Source organism: Poecilia reticulata, chromosome 23 (assembly GCF_904066995.2).
Source record: "Poecilia reticulata chromosome 23, P_reticulata-male-v2, whole genome shotgun sequence".
Taxonomy (NCBI): Eukaryota; Metazoa; Chordata; class Actinopteri; order Cyprinodontiformes; family Poeciliidae; genus Poecilia; species Poecilia reticulata.
In genome coordinates this window covers 1,859,197-1,881,530 of record NC_088852.1, presented here as the reverse complement: position 1 = coordinate 1,881,530, position 22,334 = coordinate 1,859,197, and the positions used below count along the sequence as shown (strand labels likewise).

Here is a 22,334-nt window from a genome sequence, read left to right as displayed (position 1 = left end):
GATAATTGCTTTAATAATCGATGAATCGGTTCAGTTTTAGATGAGACACCAGAACCAACGATCCAGACTACCTGAAGGTTCCAGAACCCCAGCAGAACCGCAGGCTGATCTCCTCCATGCCACGCCGCATTGATGCAGTAATTCATGCAAACCAGAAACTGAAAGCATAGAAATGACATTTCTAGTTAACATATAGTTTTATTGATCTTCTATAATTCAGAACTTGTTCATTCAGCTCCGGATTCCAGGCAAGAGAAAATGTTTCGTCTGTAGAAACTGGAGCTTTGTGGAAAAACAGATTAAATATTGATAAACTTCATCATCAACAGCAACTGTTGATGTAATCAGCATCTAATTAGCAGATCTAGGTCTCGCTCTAAAGCGAGTCTGTGTGACATTAATGGGTCTGCGTGTCGACAGCCAGATAACCTCAGCTTGTTTTTTAATCAGGGAAACCTGCGTCGCTCCTGATGGAGAAGGAAAACTCCTGCAGGCAGAGCGGAAAGCAGATCAAAGTTCCAGCTCTGCCGCCTTTAAGATCAAGGCCAACTTTTATAAGACGCGACAACTCCAGAGGTTCGTCAGGGCTTTTGTTTTACGCCGGACTGTAGAGAATAACCGCAACTTTTCTGAAGAAATTTTAAAGCAGCCTGCCAAAGTGTGTGTGTACGTTGGAGTCCAGCGTACCGATGATAAAAAGTTAGCTAACACAGTAAGGCTAGCTTAAATAGCATCACTAGCATGTGGATGTACATTGACATACTTCCTTCAGTATGCTAAATGTGACCAACACATCAAAAATGAGCTAAAATCCATGGTGCTGTGGTGGCGTAGGAGCAAAGCATGACCCACGTATTGAGGCCTTAGTCCTTGTGGCGGTGGTCACAGGTTTGATTCCTGGCCTGGTGACATTTGCCACATGTCTTCCTCCTCTCTCATTACCCTGTTTCCTGTCAAACTACTTTCAAATAAAGGCCACTAGAGCCAACAAAAACTTTTTAAAAAATTAGCTAAAATCCTTAGTCTCTTAGCCAAAATGCTTATTTTAGCTATAAGGCTAATGTTAGCATGATGGCTATCACTAGCACACAGTCACTAGCATTTTGATACTACCAGTAGGATGTAAGTTATCACTAGCATGTTGCGTAACAGTGACCTACTCCACTCAGTATGCTAACATTCATGTATTAGCTAAAATGCTAAGGTTAGCTTAATGCTATCAGGAGAATATAAAGTAACTGAAATTGCTTGATTATATCTGAACTTGAATCTTAATAATCGTTTAACAATTACATAATAAATCAGCAGTGGTGGATTGATTTTTACTCTCCTAATAAATAAAATAATCATGAAAACTGCCTGTAATAAAGTTTATTTGATTATCTGAAAACATTAAAGTGATAAAAATGAGGAAACCCAGAAGAAAATTAAGGATTAAATCTCTAGACTCACTGATCCCTTTACTGAAGGACAAATACAAAAAACATTCAAATGAAGGTCAGGGTGTGAAAACGTGTTTCATCATTAAGGAAAAAGCTAAAAACAGAAATAAAATTCAACGTTGGTGAAACTCCAGCTTTCTCTGATTTCATCAGGAAAGCAGGAGTTGAAGCTTTCAGCCTGACGAGGGATTAATAAAGTTTTATTGGATTAAAAGCATTTTATGATTCCTGAAGGAACCGGATGATTTTACTGCTGCAGGAACAAAACCAACTGGGTCTTTTAAACATCCATAACAGGAAAACAACCCTCCCATTTTATAACAATAATCTGTTTTCACCATAATATATACATTTCCTCGTGAAATTTTAGTTTATTTTTGTGTTGTAGTTTCTTAACTCCACCTCAAAAAGGATTTAGTTTTCACTTTCTCTGAAATTATATTTTTTTGTGCTTTATTTAGGAAAAAACACATTTTATTATATTCTTTCTGTTTATCTTTTTAATTAGCTATTAAAGTATCTAATTCAACTTTGTTCAAATTCTTTCTTAAGTTTTAATAATATAATTCAAAGGTAAAAACCAAAAAAAACACCAAGATGTCAGAGGTTTGATAATAAATCAAGTTTAGATGACAAAAAGTATCGGTATTAGCATCGGTATCAACGACAGGCCTGTCGCAATAAATCAATTAATCACATGATAAATTACAAGCAAAATCAATAACTTCCATTTGCATTGTGATGAAAGTCTTCAGTTTGCTGCTTTTCTTTAAGGATAATTTTGTTTCCAGAGACTTTGTAATTATTATTATTTGTTGTTTTGTTTATTTATTTTGGATATTTAAAATACCTTCCAGCTCCATTGTTAAATATTATTAGAATTTAAAGTTAATTGATATATGAGAATGTGTTTTCGCATCAGGGCTGCACTGATTGTGGTTTTCTGGCTGATCGCTGATTATTGATCTTTAAAAACCCTGACCTGCCGATTCTGATTTTGGCTGATACCAATTTATGTTTTATCTGAAATGTCGCAAAATATTGCAAGAAAGTTGCTAAGTTGGGAAAAGTAGAGAGATTATTGTTAGCTGGAAACGTGCAGACATGACCGGGTGGGTAGGGCTAATATTGTAGGCCGGCCTAATATTGTGGGCGGGGCTAACCCGGAAGGCGGGGCTAATGTTGTGGGCGGGGCTAACCTGGTATGCGAGGCTAAGATTATGGGCGGACCTAACATTGTGGGCGGGGCTACCCTGGTAGGCGGGGCTAATATTATGGACCGGCCTAATATTGTGGGCGGGGCTAACCCTGTAGGCGGGGCTACTGTTGTGGGCGGGGCTGACATGATGGGTGGGTCTAACCGTCAAACCTCTAAAGGCAGAAAAGGACAGCGGCTGATTTTTAGACCTTTGCTGAGGTAAGAACCCTTTTCACATGAAAGTACCGGCCGATCATCGATCTCCTCAAATTAAGGCCGATTGATAAATCAGTGCACCCATCATTTTCATTATGTTGCTTGAAAATGGTTACAAACCAAACAATATTATCATTTATTGCGATAACTTACGTGAAAATCTGATATCGACTGAGTCTCCTGGTGTTTATTTAGTAGAATTTCTTCCCAAAACCTCCTGGTTTGAGACGCGATTCAGGAAAAAACACCGGAGTAACTCGGCTGGTTTCTTAATGTCCAATCTATATGCAGAGGAGAGGCGATCAGACGGTTACATAATGTGGTAAAACAATGGTTTGCAATGCTCAGACCTGCCAGCGCTCAGATTTATGACTCTGCAGTTATGGAGCTGTCAAAGTTTGCCGGAACTGACAGATAATGGCGGCCGGTATCCGCGGCGATAAGCGCGCCGGGCGCACGTTTAACGCAATCAGCCATCGGGTCACCGGTTCTGGTTTCTTTCATGCACACAGCGTGTTTATGTCACACAGTTAAGATGAAAAACTGGGGAAAAAAGCAACATAGAACAACTTAAAGTTAATTTTTTACCAATAAATTGATTTTTCTCTGGATTTTTTTTACATTAAATTGTTTCACATCAAACTAAGTTCAACATATGTTGAATACAAAGTTAAAGCTCCTCTTATTAAATGATTACTGACTATATAATAAAATTATAATGACTTTATGTATTTAGCAAATTTAAGATGAAAAACGGGAAAAATATAGCAGAAAATAATTTAATATTTTTTAAATTAAGTTGTTTCTTTTTTATTTTTTTAGCATTAAAACATTTCATATCAAACTAAGTTTGACGTCAATTAAAAATATCCTGATAAAAAAGTAAAATCTGCTCTTAAATGATACATTTAAGCAAATGCTTACAAAAAATAAGAGAATAAATGTGAAATAACAGCATAAAGTCGTTATAATATGACAATGAAGTCATAAAATTATGAATGTGCACATTTTAAATTTTATCAGTAAGTTTAATTTTTTATGTGAAAATGTTTCATTTAAAATTTACTTTAATAGAAATAAAAACATTTAGTAAAAATAAAAAGTTTAAATAAAATTAGCAATAATTTTACTTATTAGAAAAAAAAATCTATCCTAAATGGAGTATTAGGGCCAAACTAATGTTGAAATTAAATGTAACATTAATTGAAATTCTTCAGTTATTGTAGATTGTGATAGAATAATATGACAAAGTCATATTATTACAAGAATTAAGTTGTACATCAGGGGCCCCAAACTTTTTCCTGAGGGCCACATAACGTTTCCCTTCTCTGCTGGGGGCTGGAGTCAGTTTGTAACAGAGAAGATGAGACGATTGAGCCTGAATGTAAAAATGTATTGTTTTTCAGGAAGCTCAATCAAATAAACCTCTCTGGGTTCTTCACAGAAAAAATCCAGGAAGGATCATAGTCCGTATTTTTCGAACTATAAGCCACAACCCCAAAGTTTTTAATTTTTTAAACCAGTAAACATATAAGCCTCAGATTATCTCTGCCGCTCCAGGTTTTCCACATTGATGCAGCAGCAGCAGAGGAGGGCGACATCCAACATCTGAGTCATTACAGGTCAATTAAATATCATTTATTACGGTTGAAAAATAAAAAGTTGCCAAGTTTAGATTTAACTGAACTGATTACCGTAGTTTCTGAACCGTAACAGTAAAAGTGCTGATCCTTCGTGTTGCTACAAGCATGTGCTAAATGAAAATGGGCGCTTCCTTCTTCTTCTTCAGATTTCAACGGCAGCTTGCATCCATTATTGTTGCACTACTGCCATCTACTGGATCCTAATATCTATACCTCAAATTCTCATAATGATCCCAGTATTATTTTTAAAAAAAAACGAAAAATCTTCTTTTCCCCCCTCAAAGCTATTTAACTGATCAACAACATTCTTAAATTTCAATTCCCTATTAAAACCTAATTCTGTTTTAGTGGGCGCTTTCTTCTTTCATTTCCAATTTTGACTTCCAATGATTCACTTCCTGCTAAAGAGCCCCCTGGTGGTTGAAGAAACATTTAAACGGCTTATAGTCCGGAAAATACAGTATATGAAAAAATATCTGAATGCTCTCTGGTATTGTTCAGGGGGCCGGATCCGGCCCGCGGGCCGTAGTTTGGGGACCACTGTTGTACAAGAATAAAGGTCCAAATAATAAGAAAATAAACTAATATTTTGAAATCCATACTATTCTGTTTTAAAGTCATAATATTACAACTTTATTCCCGAAATATTACTGGAAGAAAGAATTGTGTTGCCTCCAACAAGATGGACGGGACTAAAACCAGGAAAAAACAAACTAAACTGTTGATTTCAAATGATCTATAAATGGTAACCAATGAACTAAAACTGAGGAGGGAACAGAAAGCGAGCAGCATGAAGCCCCATCATCTCCATTAATGCCGGCTTTAAACACGCCATTACATTTCAAGGATTTCTCCTCATAGCGAAGCGTAAAGGTCACATTTGTCTCTTTCCGCGGCTCCAGCATCACCTGCTGCCGCGGATCGACGGTGATTACGGGCCGTTTCTCCACTCTGTCAAACCTCAGGGAGCTAATTGCTTTCAGAGACGGTTTCTCACTCGCTCGCTGTTTTTATGACAAACTGCAGTTAAAGATCCTGCAGCTAAGGCAACTTTTTAATGTGTGCAACCATTTCCACGCAGCATTAGCATCTTTAAGGGATTTTTGTTTTCCAGCTCATTTCTCAGATAGATCTGTTAGACGTCAGGTACACATTCAATCTCCTTCCACTGAATAAATTCTTGATTCATTTAGAGTTTTTGATGATTAATCGGAAATGGGAATGTTCCAGAGTTATCATGCGACAAGCAACTGCAAAGATCGTTTAAAAAACAAGAACTTGTGCTAAAATTGTTAGCTTAAATGTTTATTAGCATGCAGCTATCGGTTTTCTGAACGTATATTTTCCTCTTTTTGTAAAACATGATTACAATGAACCTAAATGTCTTAAAGGATGTTAATGTGAAAGATAACTCCAAGTTCTTAGAGAAAATTTACCGATTTGTGGATTTTTTTTTTCAGGCGTTCGCTAAGCAGTCAAGCCAGGAAGTGCTTTTATTTTCCTCGCTGCTGATTGGTGGAACCGCCAGGAGCGCCAATACGTAGGATGCTGATTGGTGGAACTGTTTAGAGTGGGGAAGGATCGAGATCGTTACCTAGAAAAAAAAAAAAAAAAAAAAAAAAAAAAAAATATATATATATATATATATATATATGCGCTATAAAAATAAGTAAGAAATAGGAGCTTGTTTTAAGACAATAATTATTTAATATTGATGAAAACGGTATTAGTTCCATTGATTCACTTATAACAAGATATTTTTCCTAAAGCTTTTAAAATTTTTGGGCTGACCTTTTTTATTATTTTTTTGGGCAGCAAGATTTGTTTTTGAGTAAAAACAGCTCAATAATTGGGGCTCTATTTACTCCAACAACAAGATGAACGCAAAAACCTAATTAGGACGGGGCATTAGGGCCATGCCAAGAAAATTAAATAACATTACGAGAATAAAGTCTCTGATTGTATAACAATATATGACTTTATTCTGATAAATTTATTACTAGTCTCAGTTTTCTGTCTTTATTCTCACTGTTTTATTTTTTTAGTATAGCCCTTATACACTCATAGTTAATAAATGTGAATTTTTAACTTTTTTGTCAAGTATTTTATTTTAATTTGTCCTTTCTTTATACGTTATCTCATTGAAATCCAAAATATAATTTCCAAGAATGATTGGTTTTGATAAAACAAAATTACAAACAGAAATAAAAGGAATTAAGGAATTTGACTCAATTAAATAAGCTATTAAAGTACGAGCTGTTCTATTAACTCATATTTTTCTTAAAAAGAATAATAACTTCTTTTTGCAGCCAAAAATCCTTCAGAGGGGCCAGAAATGGCCCCGGGACCAGACTTTGGACACCCTGAACTGAGTGGAAGACGTGAATCCCTTCAACTATAAAGTTCATTCCAGTTTACAGTCTCACTGCTTTCTTCTCAACTCTGCTCATGATTCCAGTTGCCAAACCTGGACTGTGGAGAGCGATAAAAAGATTCACTGAGGTAATGCGTGGTTTATTAAAGTCAGAGCGACGCCCAGAGGGCCAATAAATGTGGTTTATTTGTATTCTGCGCAGAAAAACCGCAGCAGTGGGGAATGTTGCTGCTCAGGATCAATAACCCTGATTTAGCCGAGTCTAACCTCGATGCTTGCATGTTTCGAAACAGAGAAATATTGTTGATTAAAGACTTTCCACCTGCAGAGACAGATGTTGAAAAGAAGTTTCACTTCAGGGGACTAAAAGTGTTGGACCACAAACCAGATGGACCAGAGGTGATAAATCAGATTTAAGGTCAGAGAAAATCTGTTTTTCTGTTTCTGTGAAGAAAACATTAAACAATTGGACTAATAAAATGATTGTAGCTGTATAGATTTTATTTTTAATACATAGATTAAAACAGTTTTTAGACGTTTTCACTGTCATTTCTGTAGGATGTGGCTGGAAAACTAATCAATAACATAATTATTGATTCGTTTTTGGTTGAAGTATCTGAAATATTGCTAAAACCTTTCCTGTTTTATCCAGTTTTTTCTCCACATTGTTGTTTTTTTTATTTTCAAGCAGTTATTAGGCACATTGGGGAAACTTGAAACTGCTGCTCTACAGGTCGTTGCTAGGTAACCAAGGTTTGGGGGAACTTGAAACTGCTTCCTGCCCAGCAGGTTGTTGCTAGGCAGCCAAGGAGCTAGTGAGTTGATTCCACCGAACATGTAAGGTTATTTCTATGTTGGTGCTGTTTGTGTTTCCGGATCAGGAAGTGATGTTTGTTTTGGTCATGTGATCATGACTCGGGATTTTAACCGAAACAGGAAAACAGTGAAGCTGCTCTGGTCGCCTTTATATGGTGTCTATCTGGAAATACTGTAATAAACAGTATTATTACACATAGTTGTCATGTGACGTCACACTTCCAGGACCTGACAGCCATCTTGGTAGGCAGTTGCTATGACAACAATAAACAAGTTACAAGCTTAGAACTAGCTCTCACTCCATTTCTATCCAACATAAATAATACAAGTACATTACAACGCTTTGAGTACTCCACCCACCTCTGTGTAATACTAAGTATCAGTGGTATTTACTGTAGCACTGTGTTGATTACATGTACTTTGCCAGATATCAGAAACTTGTTATTCACATAAGGAATTTGTACGTCCTTTAATAATCAGTTTAAACGTTGATTGTGTGTGTGCATGGTGTAGCACTCTTCATGTTCAGTAAGTAGTTAGCTCATGGTAGGACAGTGGAAGTAGCTTATCCACATCGTCTGACATGTTTCCATGATCAATCTCGACAGCAGCCATTTGCACATTGGTCAAGAGTGTCCAGATACTTTCTTTTTGTTGGTTCATCCATGCTCTGCTCTTGCCTACCAAGATGGCGGTTCAGAGGCGCGGATCACTTCCAGTTGTGGGAGCTATTTATATCAGTGGTCCTCAAAGTGGGTCCTCGAGGGCCGGCAGACTGCATATTTTAGTTCTCTCCTTCGTTTAGCGCACCTGGATCAAATGATGGCTCGTTAGAGACCTAAGAAGAACATTGTCATGCTGAAAAGTTGTTACTACCACCAGGGAGAGAACTAAAACATGCAGGACGCCGGCCTTCGAGGACCCACTTTGGTCCACTTTGGATTTATAACGTGCAAAGTGTCTATTAATAAAAAAACTTCAGCTTGCAGCTGTGGACATTAAATGAGTTAATCACAACTTGTATTATTAATAGATCATCCTGCGCCTCAGAGGAAAGTTTAATCCTCAGAGTTTCAGATGAGAGTTCAGAGACAGGGTGAGCTTCGTCCTCAGAGACATGAAAGAGCCTTAAATTATGTGTCCAATTGGTTTGTGGAGAGGATGATGTTCTGATCAGCTGCTTCTCCCTGAAACCTGTCCAAACCCATCAGCTCCGAGCGCTAATCCACCTCATGGCTTCGCTCCATGGAGGCAAAGGCAGGAAGCTGAACCCGCTCTGAGTCCAACACATAACGATTTAGACAATTAAATCGAGTCCTGCTGACTCAGGATGAGGAAGAGAGTCCCGTCTTCATCAGGGTCGGGTCTGGGTCCAGATTCAGGTCGAGGTGAGGAAGCTGAAGTGCAGAGGAGGAAGATCAGCAGACAGAAACAGACGGAAAACATCCACAGACCCCCGGCGGCGCAGTCACGGGTTCCTGCTACACGGCCAGGTGTGGATCTTGTGGATTCACTGCAAAAGCTTTTATTTCAGTGTTTTTATGTGGACAGTTTTGTGTCTCTGTCGCAGCTTTATGCAGCTGCTAACATGTTTACATACACGAACATTTTTCTCACTCAGTCAGACGAAATCATGGCGTTTTGGCCCGTTACGTTAAACCAGCATGCTTTCCGCTTCCTAAATGCCAATATAATGGGAATTTTTAACATTTTGTTCAGATTTCTAAGTTGGTATTTATCAGAATAATAATAATTTTTAGCTTTCTGATGTGGTTCAAACATTTTGAGTTTTCTTACAGAAGATGCTTAGAATAGTTTGTTGGAGTTCTGGCCGTTTCTTCACTGCAAAAACACAAAATCCTAACAAGTGTTTTTGTCAGTTTTCTAGAAGAAATATCTTCATATGCTTAAAATAAGACTAAACTAACTTAGATACAGATAATATTGTTAATTCTGACTGAAACAGGAGAAGATCTACAGTATTTAAGGTATTTTTCAGTGATGATTGTTTCTGTTGCTGAAGGTTTTAGCTGTTTGCACCATAATGTACAGTATTATGTAAGCATCAGAACCGTTCCAACTGATTTTTTTCTAAAGCAGCTGCAGCGCATATGTGGGTATTTTTCATCCGTCACCCCAGAAATAATTATAGCAGCAATTAGCCTTTGTGTTTGTGAGCAGTGAGCTCTCGCTGGCCGCCCTGGTGCGTTTAAAGTGGATCTTTGGGCTTTTTTCCCGCAGCAATGAGCTGTTTGTCCTTCGACTTTTTGAAACGACTCGCAGTGAAAATATCGAGGTGATAAATGGAAACACGCAGAGATGAACTCTGCAGGGCGAAACACAAACATGACAACATTTCAGAAACGAAAACAGCATTTATGGAACACTGGAAATGAAGAAATGTTGCGTCATATAGTGTAGCTTTACACTCCACACTAATTAGCCAAGCAGCCATAAATTAATTAATCTAATTTGATTATTTAGAGGGGAAATTTAAGTACTTATGTTTCTGCTACCAATCCTAATAAACTGGAAAAAGAATCTTAAACTAAACTTGACTTTTTAGCAATCAGTACAACTACAATGAAACACACCAGTCTAATTTCCTCACAGCATTCTTCAAAAATGGGAAAAACAAGAGAACATGCCATTTAAATAATGTAGATGTGTGTTCTTATAAATAAGGAATTTAATGGCTCAAATCATATCCTTCCACCCCCAAAAAATAAAATTCAGATCTGAGCCACTTCCATGTGTGGCACTAAATTCAATCCGATAATCTTCAAAGTGTCTGATTGGTCAAAATAATCTGCTGCTGGCCAATAACAAACTCATGTCTTATCTGGCAGCCATTTATTCTGCGCACAAAGAGTTAAAACCAACTGACCAAATGTTCCGGAACTCTGCTTCGGTTGCTAGGTAACTGGGCTAGGCTCTGCTTCGGTTGCTAGGTAACGGGGCTTGGCTCTGCTTCGGTTGCTAGGTAACTGGGCTAGGCTCTGCTTCGGTTGCTAGGTAACGGCCCAGTGCCTGCTGTTTATGAAACCACTCACCAAAACATCAACATATTGCCTAAAAAGTCTGGGTGTTTTTTTTTTAAGTACTTTGATTATTTTTAGACCCAAATTAAAGAATAAAATGTCCAAAAAAAGTGAATTTTAAATAATAGATTACCTTAAACTCACACTCTTACATGTGAGTGTTGAAAAATTAACCTGTTTCCAACATATATTTCTATTGTTGATGCGAGGAGAATACATGCCACGATAACACATTTTTCTGGACAATAAATTGTCCAGAAGTTATTGTGTTAAATGAGATTATTGACCATTTTCATCTGATAAAATGGCAATCACATAATAATGCAAGAAAACATTCTGAAAGATCAATAAACGTTAAATTCTAATGAACATTTAACACTGAAACTGGAAGGCATTTTAAATAATTAAAATAACAGAAACAACAAATAAAATGAATTATTAAGATTCTCATAAACAGGGCTGGTTGAGACCAAAACACCAGACTGAAGACTTTTATCACTTCTACCCCAAATGACAAATTACTGAGCTTATTTTAATTTATAATGCGATTAATTGCTAAAAAGAAAAAAACGACGTATAAAGCCGTAACTTTCCCATTTTTCCAATGGGAAATCCGACTTTTTATGGTGTTCCAGTTGATTTTTCTGACTGGAAAATCTGAATTTCCCAGTAAAACTGGAACGCAGCATGAGAATTGCTCAGTGGGTCAGAGGAGAGAGGGTTTGTGCAATCAGGTCAGTCTGGGACCCAAACATCGTTTTCATGTTGGGACCCTGATAACGGATCCATGTTTGCATGTCGATTCCATCCAGTTCAAATATTTACTGGAGCCGGGAAAAAGTGGAAAAGCTTTCATCATCCGGTCCAGAACCATGCGGAGGGCGGCACCATCCGCTCCAAGCCCCAACCATGAACCTCCAGCTGAATTATCGTTTCCATTACAGCAGATCACACAGTAGGCTTTCAAGGTGTTTTTAGCTAAATCTGCGGTAAGGAAGAGCAGATCCTGTGCAGCGGAGGAGGGAGTAAAACCCAAAGCCTCAGAGCTGAAACGTAAATCTCTGCTTCATAAATCTGCTGCATGGGACCCGATTCCACCGAGGATCAAAGTTTTCCCTCTAACAGGAAACCCATCCCATGTTTCGTTGGACTTGAGGTTTGTAGTTTAAAAGAGCTACAAGCTTCTTAAAAAGCAAAACTAAGGATTTATAACGGCACAATAAAGTTTGATTTAAGCCGCATCGGAATGACAATGAATTCTGGGAATTTTATGAGATCCTCTTGAGAAACAACTGGCAGGCTGACGCGATCCATGATCTCCAAGTCTTTACGACGCGTTTTAAAGGAATTAAGCCATTACAGACTTCATGTCGCTTGATTGAATGAATGAAAACAGGATAAAACTCAAAGGTTCACGATGCTAAAACAACACAACTATTGCTGCACTTTCAAAACGTTAAAAGTCCAGCCATCGTTTTCTTCGTTCAGCTTGTTGAATATTAATTAAACCGAATGGAAATGAAATTAATTGAATGTTATTTGAATATTTAAAAAATGACGGGTAAGAATCGATTATGACGCATTTTTTGGCAAAATGACGCTCACATCCACTCGTAGGTTTCTGCCTTACCAGATGCACGAAACTGAAACAGCTTTACGTAACGTAACATCTGACGACTTTACGCTTCGCTCTGGTTGAGTCGCTTCAGACCAGTAGACAAAAACTACTTCATATTTTATTTCTGCAACATTTTAAAAATTTGCTATCGTCTCCATGGTAACGCGCCATCTTGCTTAGCACATCTCCTAATTCTCAAACTCTACGATCAACAAATATGATTCATCTTCCTTCCCAAATGGTTTTTTTACCCAATGTTGATAAACAATGCTTCTTGTTTTAATATTTATTGTTTAATCTGCATTTTAAAAGTTCAGATTTTATTTTAAATGGTAGAAAAACATTGGGGTGAAATTGTAAATTTGGTCTCTTATTAGCAAACAAATGATTTAAAGTGTTAAATCGATGAAAAAACACTCAGGTTGGGGCTCCTGCTTTGATTTTATTAACTGTTTTATGGACTATATATCACTTAGAGATTTCTGTAAATGTAAAATTGAACAATTAATAAAATTCTTCATTATTATTTAAAGAGAAAGTAATTAATCTGTAATTAATCTGTAAGAAAACGTCACATCATGCAGACATTAATCACCCAAATCTAACAAAGTTGGTTTTCTGTTCTGTGATCAGATTCAAACGTTTGTGCTGCAAAAAATTTAATTTGTGCCTCTGACATTTTAAAGATATTATTAAATGTTTCCAGAGGTCATGAAAGGTCATGTGCTGCTTTTGCTTTAAAAATATTAATAAAAGAATAAATTCAAAGGTCATCCACGTCACCCAAATCTAACAAAACATATGTCAAATTTTTTGTGCTACGTTTGTGCAGCAAAATTTTCTGATTTCAAGATCTTACTGAAAGTTTGACTGTAAAAAAGAGAAACCACATTATCCACGTCTAACAAATTAGTGTAAATGTTCGTTTGTGTCGCCATAATTTTAATGATGTTAATTAAAACGTTCCAGGGATCATCAGAGGTCAATTTACGGCATTTCCATTTGTGCTGCGTTTCCTTTGGAGATAATGATGATGACCTCTGGAAACCTTTGTATTAATATCTTTAAAATCAAATTAGCGGCACAAAGAAGCAGCACTGCAGCTCAAACGTTTGACAGCAGACGACAGAAATGCGGCGTAAATTCGACCCGTTTTCCCAGCCTGCTCTGGAGGAATTCTTCTTCTTCTTCTTCTCATTAATTTGCTGCTTCTCATCTGCCGCTGGCCTCAGAACTGGACGATGTTTACATGTGGGGCATTAGGAGGGCTGATGGAGGTCAGAGGTCACTTGGACACTTCCTGTTCTCCACATGTTCTCCCAGTAACGCTGTCACGCTGGCTTTAACCTCGTTCTGTGATCACATTTTTACAACATTCCAGTTTTCCTCCCGTTTTGGGAGCGAAGCGGGTCGGAGGCTGATGAGAAACGCTGGCGGTCACTGGGAACCGACACGGATTCGGTTCTGCTCACACATCATCACTTCCTGCTCTAAAAGCAGCTTTTAAAGGACAACCAGGCCAGTTAAATCAAACTTTTTTCCATTTGCATCTAATTCTACCAAATTCTGGATGATAAAAGTCTTGAAACTAAACATAATTCTGACTGCATTTAATTCATTCATGTATTTGTTGTTTCTGTTGTTTTGTTTATTTAACTCAAATATGTAAAATGTTCATTAACGTTTCAGAATATGTTCTTGCACTATTACCTTAAAATGGGCTCAAAACTACAATATTATTGTTTATCACAATAATTTCTGGGACAATTTATCATTCAGCAAAATTCAATAATTGAGGCTGAAAATTCAACACAGCAATTTGAAAAAGAAAGTTTAACCTCTTAACTCTAGGATTTCCTTATCAGGACATATTTACAACTTTCTAAAGTTGTTAAAATCACATTAACAGAAACATTCAGACCCTAATTAAACCAAACAGCTTGGTGATAAAATGTACGGCTTCAGAGGGAAAATGTCAGCGAAAGGAATATTTTGTTCCTCTGGTTGTTTCTGCTTCTTGGTTCAATCAATCAAAGGTCCGTCATTAAATATTTAATCTGATTTAAATCTGAGGAAAAAGAGGGAAAACAAGGCGGCGTTCCCAAAACGTTTTGCTTTTCGGATCAGAGAAGCTCCTTACTTTGGTCTGGATCCTGTTGAGTTTCCTCTCCATAAACCGGACTGGGAGTCTGGACCTGCGGTTCTGATGGGGTTCTGTGGAAACAAGTTGGTAGAAGAATCATAAATGAAGTCCAGGAGAATCTGTTTGATTGGGGATAAAAGTTGGTAAATTTCAGCTGCTGTGGTTTTCTTCCATACACCAACCAAACCGTTTGGGCAACCTGTTCCCCTCCTGGCCTGTGGGGGCGCTGCAACAAGAACCACTGAAGGAAACGACACAAAACATCGGAAGTGCAACTCCCCTATTAATGAAATATAAACGAAATGGAGCAGCGCCAGGTTTTCTCTTTTCATGGAGCTTTTTATTATTTAATGAAATATTGAAAACTGAAATAAATAAAAACAGTAATTAATGTGGAAAAACTATAACTACCTGGAACTATAAGGATTATCAGGAAATTACTTAAATAAGTGAAGATGAACTTTTAAAGTCTAACAGATCAGTAACTGCTTTAGGAGTATTTTTTCTACACTTTTACTTTTACTTGAGTAATTTTATTATGAAGTATTTCTGCTCTTACTTGAGTAAATTTTCTGGATTTTCTTCCCACTGAATGAACAACAAACATGTTTTAATCAAACCTTCACCAGACTCAGACACACAGCTGCAGATTAGTCAGTTTCTGAAGGTTTTTATTGAAATAAACTCATTTGGAGACATTTTCATTTTGCCAGATTTTATTATTTATATTTTTATTGTAATTTCTATCATTAAAATACCAAAATTTCCACTTCCCTTCATATTTTGATCCATGTGATTATGTAATTTGTAAATATTAATGACTGATAATTTGACCAGATACTCGTTACTTTTTACCAGACACTTTATTGCTCTGGTGTTTTTCTGCTCCCACTTCCTGTTTCAGACGCTGAAATGCCCAACATGTCTGAAACGTTCGCTGACCTTCTCAGTCAGCCCGGTCCTCGCTCCTCCTCCTCCTCATCGCAGCTTTAGGTAACCTTTCTGACTCCGTTCCCTCTGGGGCTCTCCGGCCCGTTCAGCAGAGGAAACAGAACAAAGCGTTCGCCTTGAGAGAAAAATATCTGCAGAGGAAAAACTGACATCTGAAGGCAACACCGAGCCAAGAACCCTGAACACGAGTTATTCAGGCATCGTTGTTGTTCTGAGACGATTAAAAACCCGTTACGTCTGAATGAAGATCGTTTGCTTTCACAAAGTTTTCAAATCTGATCCCAGCGTCAGATTTTCTGTTTGGTTTCTTCCTCCAACTGGAAGAAATTTATTATCTCTTTAAAGGGAAAGCCAAACATTTCTTTTATCTCCTACTAAACAAATAAATGGATAATTAATTTGATCTGAATGTAACATAAAACATCTATGATTAATATGTTATAAACAGCTATAAATTTGGGATGTTATTCGACAAAATACAACTGGAGATGATAATAAACGTTTTGTCCCGAGTTTTAAACCCGACTGAAAAACGGTTTGGATTTGTCACAGAAGGCAAAATGTTTCAAATAAATAATGCTAAAATAAACTACAGTGACCAAATGAGACCTGCAAATAGATCTGAATGGAGAGAAACAGCAGAAAAAGAACAGATTGTCCTTCCTGGGTTTTATCCAAGCAGGTGGCGACCAGAAATAAATAAAAACGTCTCCAGGAAATCAGGAAAAAGTTCAAGATTTTCTCCCATTTATAAAACTGAAAATCCTTTTTTTTTCCCACACGAAGGTTTTTATTTCTTATTGTTTTGGCTTAGAGATCATAAAAACCTAAAACTCAGAATTTCCTCAGATCCATAAAAATGAAATGTGTTTAAAAACTTTCTACAGACTCAGTTATGGGTTGTGGCTCCTTTTGCATGAATTTTCTGCCAGCGCTGATCGATTCTATTGTTGTTAATCAATTAGTTCGCCTGTCTGCCATCAGCTTGAAGCAAACAATACTGGAGCTCCTCCTCGTTGGTGAGCCGCTTCGTGAAATCACATCAAAACACAAAACCGGATGAGAATCACATTATGCACCAAGATGCACAATGGAGGAGGAGAAATCCGAAACAAACGTTTTATCACGAGAATCAGGCCTGCGGTCGAGTTTTAGATCCAGAACAAAAGGCGGCGGCTGCAATAACAGGAAACTGGTTTTTGTTGCGGGCTGCACAGTGGCGCAGTTGGTAGAGCTGTTGCCTTGCAGCAAGAAGGTTCTGGGTTCGATTCCCGGCCCCGGTCTTTCTGCATGGAGTCTCCATGTTCTCCCTGTGCATGGTGGGTTTTCTCCAGGTACTCCGGTTTCCTCCCACAGTCCAAAAACATGACTGTCAGGTTAATTGGCCTCTCCAAATTGCCCCTAGGTGTGAGTGTGTGTGTGCATGGTTGTGTGTCTCTGTGTTGCCCTGCGACAGACTGGCGACCTGTCCAGGTGACCTTCCAGGTGACCCCGCCTCTCGCCCGAAACGTTGGCTGGAGATGGGCACCAGCACCCCTCGACCCCACTGAGGGAAAAAGGGTGCAAGAAAATGGATGGATAGATGAATGAATGGATGGTTTTTGTTGCTTTTTTTGGAGCTGACGAGTGAATTTGTTGTTCAAAGTGTCAGATTACAGGCTGCATGTTTGATGGAGTTCATCAGGGATTATGAGCTCATTTTCAGATGTAATATGTAATAATTTGATGATATTGACACAAACGCAAGTCTACAGGGAACATAAACTATATAAAGTATGTAAATAGATGTTTTTGTCTCATTTCAAACTATACGGCATTATTAAACATATAAATATATGGAATATTGTCACCTTTCAACAATAATTTATTTTTTATTTTATTATGAAATTATTTTTGAAAAAGAAAAACATTTTAGCAAAAAAACAAAAAAAGAGCCAATTTTTTCAAATCAAATGAAAAATAAAATTTTTGCCAAGTGAATTTTGAAAAAATATAAAATAAAAGAAAAATTGGCAAAAATTGTTTTTATCCAAAGACTTTTGTCAAAAGTAGAATAATTTGTGTATTAATAAATTAATTAATTAAGCTCAGAAAATTCATGGCTACCGAAGCTTTGATGTCTTCTTGGAAATTAGGGGAGGTTTATATAATTAATATATAATTATATAAATATATAATAAATTAATTAATAATTAATTATAATAATTAATCTTCCACATAATTTTATATTTTGGTCTGTCTAATGATGTAATTTCTAAATTATGTTTTAATCAGTTCTTCAGCACTTCAGTCGCCTTTTTACCCAAAACTTTTTTAATCCGACTTGCATCATTTCTTGGACGAGTAAAAGTTTTGGGTATTTTACTCGCCTCTGGAAATATTTCTCTCTACGTATTAAATCTAGTCTCACTTTCTGAATTATGTGATAAAATGTTTCATTTACTCCTCTAGTATGAGAGTAATTTTATTAAACTCGTAAAACCCATCTATAATTAATGATATGATTAATAATTGGAGTTATAATTCAACATCACGGTCAGAGGGAAAAATAACAAAAACAGAGACAGACTGTTGATGTAAAGGAAACCCAAACACATGTGATCAACCTCCAGGCACTGAGCTGAAACTTTGACTAAGCCTTTTGGTTTTCTTCCCCTGTGGCGCTGAAACAGCAGATAATCCAAACGTTTCAACTTTAAACCAGGAAAGACGGAGAGATTTAAACGCCACACGGCAAAAACAGAGACACAAATATGACAGAGATGATCAAAGGAAACGGGAAACATCTGAAGCTCATCACCAAACCTCAAACAAATGCAGCAATTAGACAAATACCAGGTGTGGCTGAGGGGCGAATAGCAAAACCAGCAAAACAGACAAAGATAAACACTGGAGAGCTACGATTACCCTGAAGTCTCTGAAATAACCACATGGTTTAATCAGAAGATGGTAAAACCAAGGAAACAACGTTAGCTGGAGCTAACGACATTACTTAGAGCTCACACCATTAGCTAACGGCCATTAGCTACAACTAACACCAGTTGCAGAAGCTAATTCCATTAGCTGGAACTAAAAACACCCAAATGTATTTTTGGCAACAAGTTAATGTCTGGAAAAACTCCGCTAAGATGTCATATTCGAGTGGAGCTGCTACCTAGCAACCGTATCAAAGCCCAGCCCGTTACCTAGCAACCCAATCAGAGCTCCAGCATGTTTGGTCAGCTGGTTTTTAGCATCGAATGCACTGTACAATGGCTGCTGGAAAAGACTTTGTCTGATTAGGTTTTTTCATTGGGACATTTCTCAGTTATTTTTCTGTTTTTAGCTAAATAAAACTTTACTTTCCAGCCTTTGAGACAGACAAAACAAAGGCTATACGAAGAATAAATTCAAAGTAAAACCTGCAGTGAACCGCACTGCTAAAGCACACACACTTATCACTTCCACATGCACAAAGCTTTTCCACTATCAGTCGTCCCTTCTGCCGGCCCCCTTCAACACTCTGCAGAGGGAACATGAGGAGGAGATGATTTAAACCTAATAACTGAAAGAAGTATTAATTCCTTTCTTTCTGCTCATGTCTTGGACGCAGCTGGAACATGGCAGCATAAACACATTCCACGCAAATCAGTGACATGCTTCTGTAGTGAAACGGCTGTCTGGCTTTAATTTGTGAAATAAAACAATGCAAGATCTAGAAAAGCTGCAGAAAGTTTTTAAAAAACGTGAAGCAAAGGTCTTTCAAGCATCCTTTGAAATCTGAATCTGCTTCGCTCTTCAGTAAACGTTTTGTCACCTGCTCTGTCATTTTGTTTAAGGTGAAAGAAAATCAATATTTCTCTTACAAAAACAAAAATCTCCAGTTTAGATGTTTGATTTGTTGCTTTTCAAAAGATAAAATAACTTGTAAATCTTTGTTTTTTATTAAAACTCGTCAGAACATTTTAACCGTTTCCTGGCGAGGCTTTCGGACTCAGACGGCTTTGATTCTGGTTTCAGTTCTTTGTGTTTGTTATCGGAGTCGCAGCTAATTTACAGCAGCAGAGAATAAACCTGCTGCTGCTGCTGCTTCGCCTCTTTGGCGATTAAAGTGTTTAATGTCTGTTTTGGGAGAGCTGCGGGGATTTCAGGGGAGGATCAGCGCAGTTCTTAAAACCCTTCTTCACTTTGCGCCCAGATTATACGATCTGACATGATCCGTGTTTGATCCTCGCTTTATTACAACCGCTCTCTCGGGAGGCAGGTGAAACAGGAGCAACCTCAGGGAGAAGTTTACAGACTGAGCACCGGCGTGAGCAGAGCCTGAAATAAACCCCAAGGAGACGAGTTTCTACAAAGCAGCAGCCGTACACGTCTGCAGTTTACCGCTTGGATCGAGTTACGAGGATAGAAACTACTGGTTGGAGGATTTTTAAGAGTCAGGTTACTAATTATTGACATTATATTTTGGAAATATGAGTTTTAGGATGCCTTCATGTTAATCCTGTTCCGGTCCGTTTGTCTAGAAAGTTCGGTTCGTTTAGTGAGTGTGAATGCTAAGCTAACTCTGGTCCGCCAGATGATCCTGGTCTCAGTTCGGTTGAAGTGAACTTGGTTTGGTTCCAATGCATATTAAGGGGACCGGAGTCCGCTCCAAAAGCAGGAAGTGTACTACAGAGCAGGGCATTCTGGGTAAATACAACCAAAGCTAATGTGCTAGCCTAGCGCTAGCAGCAGAAATGTCTCCTGGTCTTTAGCCAAAGACTACAGAGAAATCCTCCAACGCTAAAATCTGACGCCTCCATTTTTGTTTCCATCTAGTGAAGAAGGAAGTTGCTCTCAGTGTCTTCAGAGGTTTTTGTGTCGTTTCCTTCAGTGGTTCTTGGTGCAGCGCCCCCACAGGCCAGGAGGGGAACAGGTTGGTTTGACTCAGAGCAGAGAGAGAAACGCAGCAGCTGGAGGTGTCGAAGTTTTGATCTCAATCAAACTGAATGTACCGGACGACCAGGAGGGAAAACATCCTCCTGATAATCTCAGGACAAATTCCTTCATTTCCCACAATCCAAATGGATCCAGGAAGTCTGATGAACAAGCTGAGCGTGTCATCAGTTTCTTCCACCGCACCGTCGGGGCCCTTCGCTGCCTTTAAGCTAAAAGAAGCAAACATTCAAAATAAATCACTCTATATGCATTTCACTTTCACAATTCAATTAAAAGCCTAACATTAAATCTGAAAATAATTCCCACGCCCATTCAAAGTTTGGCTTCTTGGAGGACTTGGCCAAGACTGGAGCAGATAATCTGTTAATGATCCTGTCATCCATCACGATCCTGGAACCAGATTATCGGAGTTCAGCTCAAACAAACAGCAGAGAGGAATCGCCCGGCGGCGAGTGACGCAGCATCCCGCAGCACACTAAACACTCCGAAACTACGGCAGCACGCGAGTTCAAGCCAGGAAGTGTGTTTCTGTGTGCGTGGGTGGGATATTATCTTATCAGTCAGGAGCCTCGTTGCTGGAGGTTTAATGTCTAACTGTTCAATTATGGTCGTTTATCATCACAGAGCGTTAAAAGCTGCACAAACCGCCGCTGCTGCTTTAAGGCTGGGGATAAATCTGACAGCAATAAGTTTTTCTGCTCCGTCTGAAATGCTTTTCAGACGCATTTTTCATCCTTTTCAGACAGAAACATGAATGTGGATGAATGGATTCCTGCCACAGAGCGCAGCATGATGTTTGGATGTCCTAATCAAATACTCTGCTGCCGAGTTTCTGCCACCAGAGCGTTGGATTTCTTTTTCTGTTCACGTTTCAACTGAAAATGCACACAAGCTGTTGGAAGCGCTTCAGTGAGGGCAAAGCTGCAAAAAGCGACACAAACAAATTACGCAACAATGGTGGAAATGTGGACCGTCTTCGTTGAAGAATGAAAGAAATGACAACGAGGAGGAAAAACGACCGCACACGAAAGAAAAACCCCGGTGAAAACTGCTCACAGATGCAGCTGGAGCAAAAAACAAGAGGAAATCAGACGTAAAATACAGAAAAATCATTATGGTATATCAACAGGAAGCAATTAAATAACAAAAGAAACAAACAACAACAAAACCGGCGGAAAATAACTGGAAAACAGAAACTCAGCTACTGAAAGAGACAAAGAGAAAAACAAGAAAAACTAAAACTACATCTCAGAATTAATAAAACTACAATTATAAAGTCGAGTTATAATGGATTAGATTATTATCTCCAGATTATGTTTTAACAGGGATCGGTTGGAATCCTGGCATTAGATTAGAAATGTTTAAATTACCGTTGAGACTGAATGAAATCATCTGTTTTCTTTCTATTAAAGCTCAGAAAATTCATGGCTACCGAAGCTTTGATGTCTTCTAGGAAATTAGGGGAGGTCAGGCGGAGGACGAGCAGAAATAAATCAGAGAGTCGTCTGCATAACGGCAAACAGAAAAGGCTTTTTGTGAAAAACAACCGAATGCTAAACATGTAATTCCTCCTCATTACACACCAAAAACATAAAAATAAAAGCTTTCTGAGTTTACACTAAAACTCCCTTCGAATGTGAAACAATGCACTAAGTGATGCGTCTAAATGGAGATAAAAAAATGGCAGAATATGCTAATCGCTAACTTTGGTGGACCGTCGAGCCGGATGAACAAAATACATAAAATGTCCTAAAAAAAGTTGTTTAAATGGAGAGAGTAAAAACTTTTATCTGATTTTCTTTAAAGTGCAACTAAAAGTGTGACATTATTATAATTACCTAAAACTAACAAAATAACAAAAACCAATTGAGAAAACAATTTCTGTTAGCTTAAATAAATAAAAACAAAAAACTATAACTAACTGGAATTTATAAAACTAAAACAGAAATTATTGATGTAACATCCTTCGATT

At 37.9% G+C, this 22,334-nt stretch overlaps 1 protein-coding gene across 2 annotated transcripts in view; it reads right to left on the bottom strand.

Annotated features, from left to right (window-relative positions):
- The window catches only part of LOC103459081 (acyl-coenzyme A thioesterase 1-like), a 60,814-nt gene that overhangs the window by 26,197 nt on the left and 12,283 nt on the right, over positions 1-22,334 (bottom strand). For both annotated transcript variants that reach the window (XM_081603866.1, XM_008400312.3), the window contains exons 4-5: positions 14,489-14,562; positions 72-158 (exon numbers count right to left, since the gene is read on the bottom strand). The gene's annotated coding sequence lies outside the window, so the exon portion shown is untranslated. The remainder of the gene's footprint in view (positions 1-71; positions 159-14,488; positions 14,563-22,334) is intronic.